The following is a 16289-nucleotide window of genomic DNA, read 5'->3' on the forward strand; positions in this document are numbered from 1 at the left end:
CTGGAGGGAGGAAGAGCTCCAGGGTGTCCTTCGAGGAGACCTGCTGCGGGTCTTCATACAGGTGGAACAGGTATGCTGGGCTGGGCAAAAGAGGAGCTCAGGAGTCTGAGTAGATGTGCCAGGGGAGCTGTGTGAGCTGCTGACCACCAACTGCTGCCTCCAGGTACCAGAGGATGAGTTTCTGGTTGAGCATCTGGGCAGCTCTTACAACTCCACCCCGCCTGTGGCTGCATCAGAGACAGCATCTGGCTCCAGACAAGAAGCTACCTGAGGCTCCTACTCATTGGACAGCCAAGTTATCACCTAAGAAATAATTCTCAAAATCATCCTCCACATGGCCCTAAGCCTTCCCCATCATCATTCTGTGGCTCTGGTGACCCAGTTAAACCTTGGTAGCTGTGGACACCCCGCAAAGTCCCCTCTTCATGCAGGCACTAACATTTTTTGAAAATACATATTTTAGGCTGGAAACAGGCATGAGTGTCCTTCTCTGTCTGATGGCACAGGCTCCCAATGTCGGTGGCTGGTGGGGACACTGCAGTTCAGCCATTCGTACTCAAGGGAGACCTGTTGGCAGTGGCCTGAGGAAACCCAGGTGATCAGGCTCAGCACTGGAAGAAGAGAGTGGTGGCCCTGGCTGCATGAGGGTGGACCCTACTCTGGGTTTTCTCTGAGTAGCTCACCTCAATCCCCATCATCACCCCCTGACCACCACCTGGGGTTCTTTCAGGGAAATCTAGTTCAGATTCCCAAGTAGGGAACCTGCCTGGATCACAAATGACCTTTGTTTCTATTTGGACAGAGCCCCGAATGTCAGGCCACATAATGGGCCATGGGCCTCCAATGGCTGAACTGCCCTGGATATGGGCCCACCCCTCCCTGGCCCTTCAGGAACTTTCTCTCTGAGAGGCACAGGCTACTTAAAGACAACCACCCTTCTTACCTCCAGGCCATTAATAGTAATAGCAACTGCACTAATAATAGCTAAAATTAAGAGTTAGACATTGAAAGTTAATAATCATAGCTAATAATAATAAACATGATAATAGATAATGCTAATAAAAGTAATAAGCAATACTAATAGTCTATGACTATCTGATAACTGAGCAATTTCACCCCAGGTATATATCCAAGAGGAATGCATACATACATTTCTGCAAAGGCATATGAAATAATATTTATAGCTGTACTATTCATAATAACCCCAAACTGTACATTTCAAAGTCAAACTTCAAGGAGCCAAAGACAAAAGATTATCTCAAAAGCAGTCACACTTTAAAAATCATATTAACCTGAGGAATGAAGGTAACTACCAATGTCAAATTCTGTGCAGTGAAAATATTCTTCAAAAATAAAGGAAAATAAATATATTTTCAGTCCTGTAAACAGAATAGTCCCTTCTTTAGTTCTACTCTCTTATCTCTACCTTATTATACAGAGCTAAGTAAAACTAGTTGACAGTTTCACCATTTGATCTAGAAATCTGTTTGCAAAAGTATCAAATTAATTATGTATGTTTTTATCTACTGTGATGATTAATTTAATGCGTCAACTTGGCTAGATTATGGTAGCCAGTTGTTTGGTCAAACAACAGTCTAGATGTTGCTGTGAAGGAATTCTTCGGATGTGATTAACATTTAAATATGTTGACTTTGCGTAAAACAGATTACCCGCCCCCCCCCCCATGATATAGATGGACCTCATTTAATCAACCTTAGGCCTTAAGAGCAAAGACCAAGGAATCCTGAAGAAGCAATTGTGCCTCAAGATTGCAACATAGAAACCCTGCCTGAGTCCAGACTCTACCCTGCGCTGCAGATTTTGGAGACGGACTATATAATATAACATCAACTTTTGCCTGAATTCCAGCTTGCAAGTTCACCATAAAATTGCAGACCCGTCCAGCCCCTTAAATCATAACGATGTGAGCCAATTCCTTAAAATCAGTCTCTCCCTCATCTATTCTAAGGTGAAGGATAAGTTGCTGCATCTGACCCCCACCTACAATCAAGAGAATCAAAATATCTAGTGAGCCTCTTTGTATTGTTTCAGAAACATAGTCCTCTCTTGGGTGTGTTAATCTGAACCATTCAACAAATGATCCCAAGCCTAGTAGCTTTGAGTGGGACCTAGTACAAAAGAAGGTTCTACAAATAGGGATTGTAGTTGTGCAAGCTGCTCTACCTCGTATATGACCTAGCATATCTAATGGTGCTTAAATGACTGAGGCAGATAGATTCTGTTTGGACACATTTGCAGGCCTCTGTAGTTGATTTGCAGTGTTGATCCTTATAACTTGGGGGCAAAGCCCTGCCATCCTCTATGCATAACTACTCTCCTTTTGAGAAACAACTTTGGGATTAATATTAGGCCTTACTGAATGTTTAGCTGTGGGCCACTAAGTCACCATGCAACTTGAGCTTCCCATCATCACCTGCATGTTTTCTGACCCACAAAGCTATAATTTGGGTGTGCATAGCAGCACTCCATCCTCAAATGGAAGTGGTATATACATAACTAGATCTGAGCAGGCCCTGATTCCATAAGTAACTTATGTGAAAAGTGGCCCAACGTACATAGTCCTGCATTACCTTCTCTCTCCCAGCATGCACCTGCATTCGTTTTCTACTATGATTATATTATCTATAACATACAGACTATTGTACAATAGTGGAGATGGCAGGTATTGCTTATTATAATGTTTATACAGTAATTTTAGTATTTCACTATTTATTATGATTTCTATTTTTGTTTGTGGTAACCATTTTTAAGAAGTGGCTGCATCAATATGTGGTGCCATTTGTTTCATAGTCAGAATTCATGGGTCCAAGGATCAAGGCAGAAATGAAGGTCTGAGTTACCTGATTAGGCAAATATCCATGACCAGCTGAGGTGCTTTATGAGGGCAAAGGGAATATGGAATGGGTAACAGAAAAAAAAAAAGCAATCATAAATATCAGCTACAACCAGTGAAGATAGTTTTTTAGATGTGATTAACATTTAAACCAGTAGACTTTGAATAAAATAGATAAAGCTGGTGGGCCTTATTGAATATAGAACCACTTACAGAAAAGGGGTCTAAAATTGTTATGAATATTTCAACCTCATTTTATTACAGATGTGTCTGTGTGTATATATATACATACACACACACTGAGATAGATAAACAGACATAGATAGATAAGATAAAATATATTTTTCTCCTCTTCTTACTTCCTATATAACATACTAGAGGCCCAGTGCATAGAATTCGTGTATGGTTGGGTCCCTACCAGCTGCTGGCTGCTGGCCGGGGCCTTCCTCCCCCTGGCTGCCTACCCGCCCCTGGTCCAACTCCCAGTCGAGGGGACAATTTGCATATTAGGCTTTTATTATATAGAATGATATACTAACTTTGAAGCATGATTTAAGTATCATTAACTTCATCATAGTATTTAAGTTATAAGGTATCAAACAGAAGAGTGAACATAAGTCAAATACTTTGCATCCTCTTCTGGGCAGTTAGTGTGTTTTTGTTGTGCACAGGAAAGTTACATCGTGCTATGCAGACCTGGTTGTCTTTATTTGGAGACTAAATGTGGTTAAAATAGATGTGCTTCATTCTCAAGTTTACTAAGGGTGGACTGTGATGGGTATAGTACCCAGGTATTTGGTTGAACATTCTAGATGCTTCTGTGAAGATAGTTTTTTTTTAGTTGTGATTAACATTTAAACCAGTAGTCTTTGAATAAAGTAGATAAAGCTGGTGGGCCTTATCAAATCCGATGGTTTTAAAGCAAAGGGTGGAGCTTTCCACAGAAGAAACAAATCTGCCTCAAGATGGCAACATAGGAATCTGCCTGAGACTCCAGACTGTTGGACTGCCCCATAGATATCAGGCTCAAGATTGCATGCAACATCAACTCTTATCTCAGTCTCCAGCCTAATGGCTTGTTCTATATATTTCAGATTTCCCAGTCGCCACAACTGCATAATTTTAGTGGCTTAAAATATAAACCAGTTTATTATCTCATCTTTCTGTCAGTTGATTGAGGAATACCAAGGAGTGATTTGTTACTCTGCAAAATAGCAGTTAGGACCTCTCACTTTATTGCATATAAATTTTTAAAAAATTAACATATTGTTATTAGTTTTAGAGAGGACGGGAGAGGGAGAGTTAGAAACATCAATGATGAGAGAGAATCATTGATCAGCTGCCTCCTGCACGTCCCAAACTGGGGATAGAGCTTGTAACCCAGGCATGTGCCCTGACCTGGAATCTAGCATGAGCTCTGGGCCTAATTTTAAGGAGAAAGTGGCCAAATATTGTGTTCAGTTCTGGCAATGAGTTTGAGGTGCTTTTATGATCTCATAGTTGAATCAATGTTCAAATGATACTTAAGCTATAAATACAAAACAGTTTGGCCGACATATTTACTACCACTGCCCAGAATAGGAACTCTGAGAAATCCCACTGATGCAATTGTCTGCAGCACCAAAGCAAACATTTTGCAATGGAACTCCTAGTATAAAAAAATCTACAGAAGCCCGTGTTGCTGCTTGTCACTGCTGGAGAAAGATCAGTGGTTTCTTATTCCCTTTTGTCTTTCAAATCTTGTGTAGAGAGCTCTCTTTGGAAACATGGCAATCACAGTTGACTACCTGGAAGTGAAGCATCTGGCAAACATAGAGCTCTTTCCGAAGCCAAGCTAATGGAGACAACAATGGAGATGTGGTGGTAACAGTGGTGATAAATTTCATCTTGAGCTCAGATAACCCCTTTGGCTACGTTAAAAGTATCTGTTTTTTTAAAGGTTTTATTTTACACTGAGACTATGAGCCCATATTTTTATTTGCGTTCTCAGCAGTTGCTCTTTTTTTATAGTTGTGTTTATACCTAACCAGAGAGAGAAGGGATGAAAAGTAAAATAAGGCTGATAGCAAGCCTAACTTGAACATTCTGGATATTAGTTTGAAATATTAGCAAAATATACTATAGAGGATAAGGGCTGAGAAGAGAATTTGGTAGTTTAATTCTACTACCTAGAGGCCAACCACTATCAGGGGTGGGGAGTGAGGCAAGTGCAAGTTACTGACTTATTCTGTGAATCAAACAATGCTCAATGGTCAATGTTATTTCACTCTGTTAATTAGTGCATATTGTATCAATGGAGGACAAATGGTCATTTCCCCACACCTATTTGGCATTTATTTCATATGCCTCAAACCTACACAGATCTCACTGAACTACTCCAACTGCTTTTTTGTCTTAAAACCAGGCTGCATACATATTTCTGAAATAGTACATTCACACATTTACTGTTTATCTATCCATATGTATGTGTATGTTTCTTTCTTTAGGCAAGAGCTCTTTGAGGGTAGAAATCATAATTTTTTAAAACATATTTTTGTGAGCTCAACTTAGAATAGCAGGATCCAGATTATAAAATAGTTAACTATGACAGAAAACTAGCTTTGAGAATTGGACTAACCAGCTCAGAGTGAAAACAAAGGGGATATAAAAAGGAGGATGAGAGGAATTTAGGCTGTGTGTGTGTGTGTGTCTGTGTGCGCACACATGCACGCCGCACATGTGTATCTGTGTATAGAACAGGAAAGTTTCAAATCTGCACAAACTATCAGAGCTCACTGCAGGTAAGGTGTGGTATTTTATTGGAAAACAAATTGAATTCAAGATGAAAGAATATTTCCTAACTTAAGAAGTGTAAAGTACTTCCTCTACCGGCATAATTGGGCACTCTTCCCTCCAGGGTCTTTCAGAACACATCACACGCAATTACCCCTATTGATTATATCCTTCTATGTTTTGTTATATATTAAGTACCATGTGTTTACGGTGCATGTGGATAGACTGTCTTTTATTTATGCTATAGTCTAGGTGTCTTTAAAAAAGCAGAAATTCTAATGGATGGTCCAACCATCTTAGTCACCTGTCCCAGGTGTGCACTTCAGAACATCTCAACTGAAAAGAGTGAGTCTTCAGTTTTTAAAGCACTGAATTGGATATGTGTGTGTGAATCATAGGTGAGGCACCATAGCTTGAAGACTTTAAGAAAGGTATTTCACAGGACAAAATAAGATGTTTTTTCCTCAAGACTCACAGAGAAACAAATAACAATTAGAGAATAAATCTATGTGAACTCACAGTTTTGAAAAATACATCTTATTAAGAAAATTCTCTTTGAGAAGCTTGCAGGAGAATATATACAGTGGTAGGTGTTTTTAGAAACAATCAGGATATGACTATGGTATTTATGATAATAGGGGATCAGTTTTAAATAAATTAAAATTTTCCAGCAAATTTCTCTTCTTGTACTTCAGGTGACCTTTACAACTGTCAAAGCAGAGAATGAGTCTATAAGTCATTTTGGTTCCATGGTGTGATATCTCTGATTGGTAAAGAAAGTATAATAAATGTACTTTTTGATGACATTAATATACATTTACATATTTATGCTAATATTTGTTCTTCATAATCATATGAAAGACATACAGAACTGATAGTGTTTTTAAAACTGACAATGTCATTTCCAAAAGTGTTTTTACACACTTACATACAAATATATCATCAGTAGTATATTATATGCATACTAATATAAAATATATAATATAATATTATATATTATAAGGCCAATAATATTCATAATTCCCAAGGGCTTCTTTTTACCTAATATCTTTGTAGTTTTCCATTTTTTGTAACAGATAATTTCATAACATGAGATAGTTAATTGTTGGTCCTGTAGTTTCACTTTAAAGGTAACTTTAAAATTCTACCAAGGAAAATTACGTGCTAATTTTTCACTGATAGCAGAAACATTAAGCACACCATGATCTTAATAATACTCATGTAGACTGTATGCGTTAAGAGATCGGATGGAGAAGCATCGAGGCAGGATCATAGTGCAAAACCCTCCAACAGGAATGTATGTGAGTGTTTGGGAGAGATAAGAAGACTAATGGGACAGCCCAGGATGGGAGGGGAAAGGGCAGAAAGTAAAGTCAGAGACAGAGTTCTAGGCAATGTCGCTGAGGCCCAGTGAGGATTTGGAATTTTAAGTGTCATTGGAAGACAGAGAAGGATGAGAGTGGAAGAATGTCATGATCAAGTTAATTAAAGATTAATTTCAGACAAGTGCCTTCAAAAACATTACTTTGAAGTAAGATATATAAATATTCATTTATTAAAATATAATTTCTAATATTTTTTATTCATTTTACATTTGAACATGTAAAATATGGAGAAAATCATTTGGAATATGAGCACCAAAGGCAAAGGTAACTATGTTAGTGTGTTTTAACATAGTTACTGCTGACCTTTTAAAATCTTCACCATACTATTAATATTTGGTTCTCCAGTAACATTGTAAGACTTCCTACTAAAATGTGGCCTTATTATGTTTATGCTTAGATAATTAACATTTATTTTATTTTGATACATTTGTACTTATAAAAATATCATTACCTTGCCCAGCCAGAATGGCTCAGTGGTTGAGCGTAGACCTATGAACCAGGAGGTCATGGTTTGATTCTAGAAAGGTCACATGCCTGGGTTGTGGTTTCGATCCTCAGTGTGGGATGTGCAGGAGGCAGCTGAACAATGATTCTCTCTCATCATTGATGTTTCTATCTTTCACTCCCTTTCCCTTCCTCTCTGAAATCAATAAAAAAAATATTTTTTAAAAATATCATTACTTTTTATAAAAATAATAACACTGCAGTATGTACTTCAAGAAACAGAGAATCAGAGAAGTTAAGAGAAGTTAAGGGAATTGTGCTGGGTCTTACAGGTAGCTTGTGGAAAACAGACATGAGCTCTGATTTTCTTGCCATTGTTGCCTCTTGAAATACTATCACTGTGAGTTCATGCACCGTCCTGTCTAGGGTAGACGGGTGCTCAGGAGGTTCATTTGGTGGTTCTCGGTTTCCAGTGACCAGAAGTAAGTAGGCCCTCACAGATTTCAGTATTTTTTTTAATATAAGTACTTTCGTTTGGTTTCTGAAGTTGAAATATATTTTTGTTTTGCTTTTAGGTTTGTATTTAAATTAGCATTACATATGATCAATTGTAATTGGGATTTACTAAAAAATGGCAAATTATGAACAGACAAATGTAGATTTAGTTTGACCCACTAACTTCACCCAGAGTTAATATGTATTCTTTTATTTTTTCATTTGTTTAAATATTTTTATTGATTTCAGAGAAGAAAGGAGAGGTAGAGAGAGACAGAAACATCAATGATGACAGAGAATCGATTGGCTGCCTCCTGCACAACTCATACTGGGGATTGAGCCCTCAACCCAGGAATGTGCCCTGACCAGAATCAAACTGTGACCTCCTGGTTCATAGGTCTACACTCAACCACTGAGCCATGCTGACAGCAAAACATTGACTCCTTTAGCCATTGACCCCCTTCACCCTTTGTCCACCCATTCCTCCCCCTGCCCCAGGCCATGAGTTGTGCATATCTATAATAATAAAAAGTGTAATATGCTAATTAGACCGAACAATCTTTTTTTTAAATTTTGTTTTAATGCTTAAAGTATTACAAAGAGTATTACATATGTCTCCTCCCCCCCCCCCCTTGACATTCCCCTGGCCTCCCCTATCCCCCAGTGTCTTATGTCCATTGGTTATGCTTATATGCATGCATACAAGTCCTTCGGTTGATCTCTTACCACCCCCCCCCCCCCAATCTTCCAGAGGAAGCCAGGGCTTTGAGGGAAGCGGTGCCAGCAGCCAGGGGAAGGAAGGCCTACTCTTGCATGAATTTCGTGCATCGAGCCTCCAGTATGCATATAAATTCTTTAGTTAATCTCTGTAGTTTTAAACTCAAAGCAGAGTAAAAGTCAATTGTAAGAGAATCGATTTTAGACAATGATAATTATGCTGAATGCTACACAGAAACTTCAGTAATATAGCTTAGTCTCTTTCATTACCTCCTTCGTTAGATACATAAATCATTTATTCTCAATAGATGGAGGGGAGATTCTTTTGCATGAGGATCACAGAGCAATACCCCAGGCAGACTCTGGTTCTTAACTCACTCACCTTGGAATGCTATGATCTACCATTCTGTAGAGTAGAAAAGTCCATGCATTCTTTGTGAATGGCCTAAAAGTCCTCTTCTATTGCTTATAAGAAGTTATGTCACTGGAAGAAAAATAAAACATTTAGCCTCACTAACCTCAATTTCTCATCTGCAGCATAAAGATAATAATTCTTAACTCCTATCATTATTGAAAAAAAGGGTAAAAATGTTTATTGAATTGCTGAAGCACTCCTTAGACTGGATACTTTTCCTTTTTTTCTCTTCTTTTTTACTCTATTTTTTCTCTCCTTTATTTGTCATTCCCCTTATCTTCTTTTCTCATTGTTCCTCATTTCTTGTTTCAGTTCTTTCAGGCGTGAGTAGGTTGCTTATTTAAATCAGCAACATTCCTGGCCACAAAAGTCACTAACCTCTATGCTAAAAGAGAAGATCATTGTAACATCCTAAATATTATGGTGAATTCTTCATGCCTTCAAGGAATAAAATAAAGGTTTATATCAGATGGCTTTCATCTGCTTTCATACTTCTTACATGTAATGTTTCTTCATAGAAAAATATATGACATTTCTATATATTTAACACCTTCTCACATACCCTCTGGTAGAAACAGTTTATGCAATACAACACTTTGGACCTGGAAAAATATATAAAACAGTGAAAGCAGTAGGAGACACTAATAAAAGCAAATGTAATGTTTCTTGAAAGGAAGGCCTCAGCCAACATTGTTCAGCTCAACTCATCATATGGTCAGAAATGCCTGTCATGGGACTGGCCATGAAAGCATTTTACAAACCAATAATATATTAAAATAAAAAGCTTCTGCACAGCAAAAGAAACCAGCATCAAAATGAAAAGGGGAACCATTGTATGGGAGAACATATTTGCCAATGATACATCTGATAAGGAGTTAATTTCTAAAATATATAAAGTTCTCATACAACTCAACAAAATGAAGACAATCAAATAAAAAAAAATGGGCAGAGGACCTAAAATGATACTTCTCCAAAGAGGACATACAAATGGATAAGAGACATATGAAAACATGTTCAATGTCACTAATCTTTAGAGAGATGCAAATTAAAATGATGATGAGATACCATCGCACACCTGCCAGAATGAATACCATCAATAAATCAACAAACAACAATTGCTGGCAAACTTGTGGAGAAAAGGGAACCCTAGTACACTGCTGATGGGAATGCAGACTGGCACAGCCACTATGGAAAACAGTGTGGAATTTCCTCAAAAAATTAAAAATAGAACTGCCATTTGATCCATTGATCCCACTTCTAGGAATAGATTCTAAGAATCCTGAAACACCAATCAGAAAGAATATATGCACCCCTATGTTCATAGCAGCATTATTTACAAAAGCTAAGACATGGAAGCATATAACAGATTGAGGATTCTCAGAGGGAAGGAGGAGAGGAGGGAGGAGATCAACCAATATGCATAACCCATGGACACAGAGAATAGTGGGGTGAAGGCCTGAGGAGGGGACAGTAGTGGGGAAGAAGGGATTAATGGGGGGAAAAGAGGGGACATCTGTAATACTTTCAACAATATAGATAAATAAATTTTAAAAAGTTGTGCTCACCCTGGCTGTTTTTGTTCCGCGGTTAGCAGTGGTTGGCAAACTCATTAGTCAACAGAGCCAAATATCAACAGTACAACGATTGAAATTTCTTTTGAGAGCCAAATTTTTTAACCTTAAAATATATAGGTAGGTACATTGTTATTAACTTAATTAGGGTACTCCTAAGGCTTAGGAAGAGCCACACTCAAGGGGCCAAAGAGCCCCATGTGGCTCGCGAGCCACAGTTTGCTGACCATGGGGAGCATCAGCCTGTGGACTGAAGAAAGGTCCAGGTTCAATTCTAGTCAAGGGCTTGGTACATCAACTGCAAGCTCCATTCCTGGCCCTGCTCGGTGTGTTGTGGGATACAACCAATCAATGTGTCTCTCTTACACTGATGTATTAATGTTTCTTTCTCTCTCTCTCTCTCTCTCTCTCTCTCTCTCTCTCTCTCTCTCTCTCTCTCTCTCTCTCCTTCTCCTCCTCCTCCCTTACACTCTCGCTAAAATATAAATGGTAAAAAAATCCTAAGGTGAGGATTAACAACAACAAAGTTGTGTTCCATTGGTGTGTACTCCAAGTACAAAGTCTGTAGAAATTTTGATAAATTTGAGGAACAAACAAACAAAAATATGGATTGCCCTTTATTTAAGTTTCTACCTAAGACCACAAAGGGAGCCTGAGGACAAGAAAGAAACAATTTGATCTAGTAGTACATTGCCAGAAATAACTTTGCATTCTCTGAACAACCAAATTTCATGGATTGATTTCAAGCGTGAATGTTAAGAGCATATTATGAGTTTTGAGGATGTTCTAAAACATCTAAAAAATCACTCTGGAGAGACAAAAAAAATAGAAAATATGTAGTTTAGCAATTTGAATAGGTAAACATTCTCTATGATCAAGACTCAAGAAGTTTCCTTATTGAAATTTTTTCATTGCTACTGTTGCTTTTATCTATAGTGTTTCTCATATCACAGAAAATACATTGATTTAAAAATAAAAAAGAATACCAGGAATATATAGACATTGTTCTTATTGTTTTTATATCATTTTTATTAGCTGATGACATTACTGACTGACCAGTTTCCTTTGATGAAATAATAAAAATATTAAAAATTTTTTATCACCACAAAATGACTGAGAATGTCCCTTTAATTTTTTTTCTAAATTTATTTTAATTACATTAATTTCCTATGTCATATGAAGTGAAATACTGCATAAAGTCAAATGCTGCCCATTCAGTGAGATTTCTCTCTGTGCCCCTATATGTCATTGATCATTGTTAGTAAAACCAGATTTGTCTTTACACATTGCACTCATCTCTTGTCACATTTAATGATGCAAAAATGGGCATACCCAACCTCATCATAGTCATCATTTATCTATGTTCAACTCTTGTTGTTATCTATTAGAAGATATACCTGCTTTAAGTCTCTTCATATCCATATACATTCCTCCTCATTAGTTACAGTCATTTTGACCTCATCTTTTTTTTTTTTTTTTTTTTTTTTGCTGGCTCATTTATTCATTTCTTAAATCTTTGTCTTTGAAATCTCCACTTGGAGCTATTCCACAAAATATCCTTTAATCACTGACAGTCATTTACTTTGTCATTGTAGACAATTTGCAGGTACCATTCATGACCCATTCTTTATATTAATCTTAAAGTGCAGTCTTTTGAAAGTCTTTTGAGTAGTCTGCAATCATTTTTTTTATACTGACAAATAGCTTTAATGAAGTTTTGTGTGCCACTGCAAAATAAGATACTGAGTACCCATGGGGGGATTTTTACCAGTCTCTCTCTCTCACTTCAGTAAAAACAAAGTAAACATGGAAAAATTGGGCACCTAAAAAAGCAGTTTCTGAGAAGAGATGGAAAATGCCAAGGAGAGGTAATTTTTTCACTATGCTGATTACAAGAAAATGTTCAAGTAAGGCTACTTAGAAAAAAAGTTCCTTGGGAAGATGAGGGTAAATATACCTTTCTTTACATGCAAAGTGACTCACAGAATTGAGACAATTGTCCAGGTAACCCAGGCACAACAACAGTTTTACTAGAAACCAGATCATGAGGCACACTTGTATGTGAATATGCACTTTTAGCTTTGCTTTTTTAAAAATTTGAACATTTATTTTAAATTGTTGTTTTTGTTTTACATCATAGAAGGAAGCAAAACTTTATCATGAAAGAGTCATTTTAAGTGCATTTTCATATAAACTGGATGAATACTCACAGAGCTCAAATTTGGCCTAGGGTTCATCCTTCTTGCCCAGGGAAGGACAGGGCTTCGTAGCCTTTGATTCCCTGCCTCTAAGCCCTCAGTTAATCTTTTACTTCTCCAAGGAGAAAAACATTTAACCACAAAAAAGGGTCTTGCATTAATTTTGTACATATCAAAGTGTTCACCACTTTTCCTGGATTTAATTATAATTATGTCAATTCGTTATATTTACTCTATAATTATAGTAACTGCTCTGCGTTTATTTTTAGTACAGTTCAGAGAGGAGTTGAACAGGTTGTATATATTGTATGCTAATGACACTTTAAGAACAAAATAGAATCAGTGTGCACTCTCTCAGTGACATTACACATGAAGAAACCTCTCAGGTATGGGCACAATGGTAAATAAATGTGTTCCCAAATTTGAATTATGGAATCAAATATGAGTATTGCAGAGCATGACAGCAAATCTGGTTTGCAACATAGGTGTTGTTTGCCTTGTTTTGGCAGTCTTTTCAGAGTGCAGTGTGCCCTCCCTGACCTTTATGGTGGCCCAAATAAGCTGCTTGCATAACATTTTCAAATCAATAGTATCCTTTTTTAAAATAAATCTCTACTGCTGAAAGTATTACATATGTCCCTCCCCCTCCATTGCCCTCTCCCACTCCCCCACCCCCGCCCCCCACCAAGCCTTCACCACCCACTGTCTGTGTCCTTGGGTTATGCATATACGCATATGAGTTCATCGGTTGATCTCTCCCCCCAACCCCCTCCATCCTCCCCTGCCTTCCCTTCGAGGTTTGACGATCTGTTTGATGTTTCTATGTCTCTGGGTCTATTTTTGTTCATCAGTTTATGTTGATCATTAGATTCCACATTGGAGGGAGATCATATGATATTGATATTTATCTTTCTCTGACTGGCTTATTTCACTTAGCATAATGCTCTCCTGGTTGATTCATGCTGCTGCAAACGGTATCTTGAGTAAAGTAGGTTTTGAAATGATTTTGCTTCTTGGAACAGAGAGATGGGCAAATCACCTCATATGATGATCTCCAGCTTTATTAACGTGCTGGTCAGAACTGACCCAGGGTACTGAATTCACTCACACCTTTCTTTCCCTGAGATGTGGGAGACATTGAGTCCTCAGATGTTCTAATCTGAGAAAACTTAGGTCTTTAGCTCACATGAGTCCTATGGGTAAGTAGAACAAGCAAATGTCTAGATGACTTGGTAGTTAAGTGCCTTGAGTTACATCTCAGTTCATTCCTTGAATTGTATATGTGTGACCTCGTATATGTAACTTCACATTCCTGAACTTGGATTTTCTTAGCTGTGATGTGGTCAGGACACACAATTATGGTAAGGATTGAATAAGTCAATGAATGTGAAGCTATTTTATCGCATACATTTTGAAAGCTGTGTAGATTCATTGCTGGAGTATTTTATTCTTAATTTCTACAAAAATGTCTATCAATGAGATTATTATTCTATTCTCCAAAAACTTTAGAGAAGAGAACTAGCCTTGTTTACTGTAATTAAAGAGTAAGATTCCACTTTTCATGTTTTTCTACTAACATCTTTCAAGATCTTCCCTTCCCCTTCCCCTGTTACTTCACAGCTGAACAAACATGTAAGGAAATGAAAATGGCATGTTTCCTCCCTTGGTGCTGATGGGAAGTTCAGTCCATACACATACATATCCCAACCTGCTCAGGGAACCTTCGCTCTGGCCCACCTCCTAACTACAATTAAAACCAGACTTGTCCTTCTCCCTTGATCTTGTTTTACTCCAGACCAAATTTGAAGCCTTCTCCTTGGAAATCCTATAGATGTTTACTGTGTAAATAATTTAAAAAATTTCATACCCATTAGTATTTATATCATTCATCCCAACATCTACATAAATTCCTGGGATGAGGATGGGAGGATGGAGTTTAGGCATTTACTCAACATTCTTCAGCAGTAGGAACCCAAATAAAACATGTGCTCTGTCCAGTCAACACAATAGCTGGTTCTCCATAGTGATGTTCCCTCAGACTTGAGGAAATGTAGAGAGAACTGCTTAACAAGTGGAGAAAATGAGGCTTTTGAATCATTCTGAAATGCCAAACAATCCTAGTTTTCTCCTGTCTGAAAATGGCTTATTTTCAGGGTGTTCAAGATGGATGAGTTCAAGATGGATAGAAATATCTTGTTTTTCATACTCCAGAGGGAGGTGTTAGGTATGTGTCTGATTGAATATCCCCCATTTAATAGGACTCTAGGAGTACCTATGTATTCACACTCCAAAAAAAGGAAACCACTACGTTATAGCTGAGTAATAATTATGCGAGGCTGGATCTATTATGATCTGCTATGGAGATACTAATGGTGAGCAAGACTAAAAGCTCTACACTTTCATATTCCATGTGGTCTGGTAGAGTAGATAGAATAACAAATTATTAAAATAGTGGATGACATATGCTGTTTCAGAAATGTTGTTGCATGCTCTATGGAACCACATTAAGGGCATCTCACCTGGTCTGTAAATAGTGGGTAGGTTATGACCTGGCTGTTTTGGCTCAGTGGATAGAGCCAGTGGACTAATGGGTCTCAGGTTTGATTCCTGTCAAGGGCATGTACCTTGGCTGCAGGCTCAATGCCCAGCCCCAGTCAGTCCAAGGAGGTGCGGGAGGAAACCAATCGATGTGTCTCTCTCACCTGGATATTTCTTTCTCTCTCTCTCTGTATCTCCTTCCACTCTCTCTGGAATCAATGGGAAAAAAATATTTTCCAGTAGGATTAACAACAACACAAAAAAAGAAAAAATAGTATGTTATGGAAAGATGCAAAGACTATAACTAGGTGAGAAAACTAATAATAGTGGGATAAGCTACTCTGAAAGACTGATAGGATTTGTAAATACCTTGAAGCAACAAAGGGCATAAATTGTCCATATGTCCAGATTTCACCAGGGCAATCTAAATTTCCACCTACTATACCAATGTGATTATTAATGGTGCCCAAATATGTCTTGGATATGACAATAAAAGTATATAGTTCCCCTAGCCAGATTAAAATATAAAGTAGTTTAGTATGAACTTAAACCTTGACATAATTTCTTCTTTTAATCATAATATGTACTATTCTTTTAACCCTAGAATAATGCATGCAAAAATGATCTGGTCAAATAAGAACCATGATTGTAAATAAAATTTAGTAAAATTTCAACAAATGTCCATGGATAACTTCCTCTTCTTCCTTCAGGATAAACAATTTATCTCTTTAGTTTTAGTTTTTGTTTTTATTTTTGTTTTTTAGTGTTTTTCTGTGTTTCATATCTCTTTTATTGAATGAACTTCCTTGAAATTTAACAAGTCTGACAGGATACAGATAAATCTCATAAAAAGAATTTGTTACAATATTTCTAACATTGAAATATTTCTAAAAAGAAAAT

Source organism: Myotis myotis, unplaced genomic scaffold, assembly GCF_014108235.1.
Source record: "Myotis myotis isolate mMyoMyo1 unplaced genomic scaffold, mMyoMyo1.p scaffold_m19_p_2, whole genome shotgun sequence".
Lineage (NCBI taxonomy): Eukaryota > Metazoa > Chordata > Mammalia > Chiroptera > Vespertilionidae > Myotis > Myotis myotis.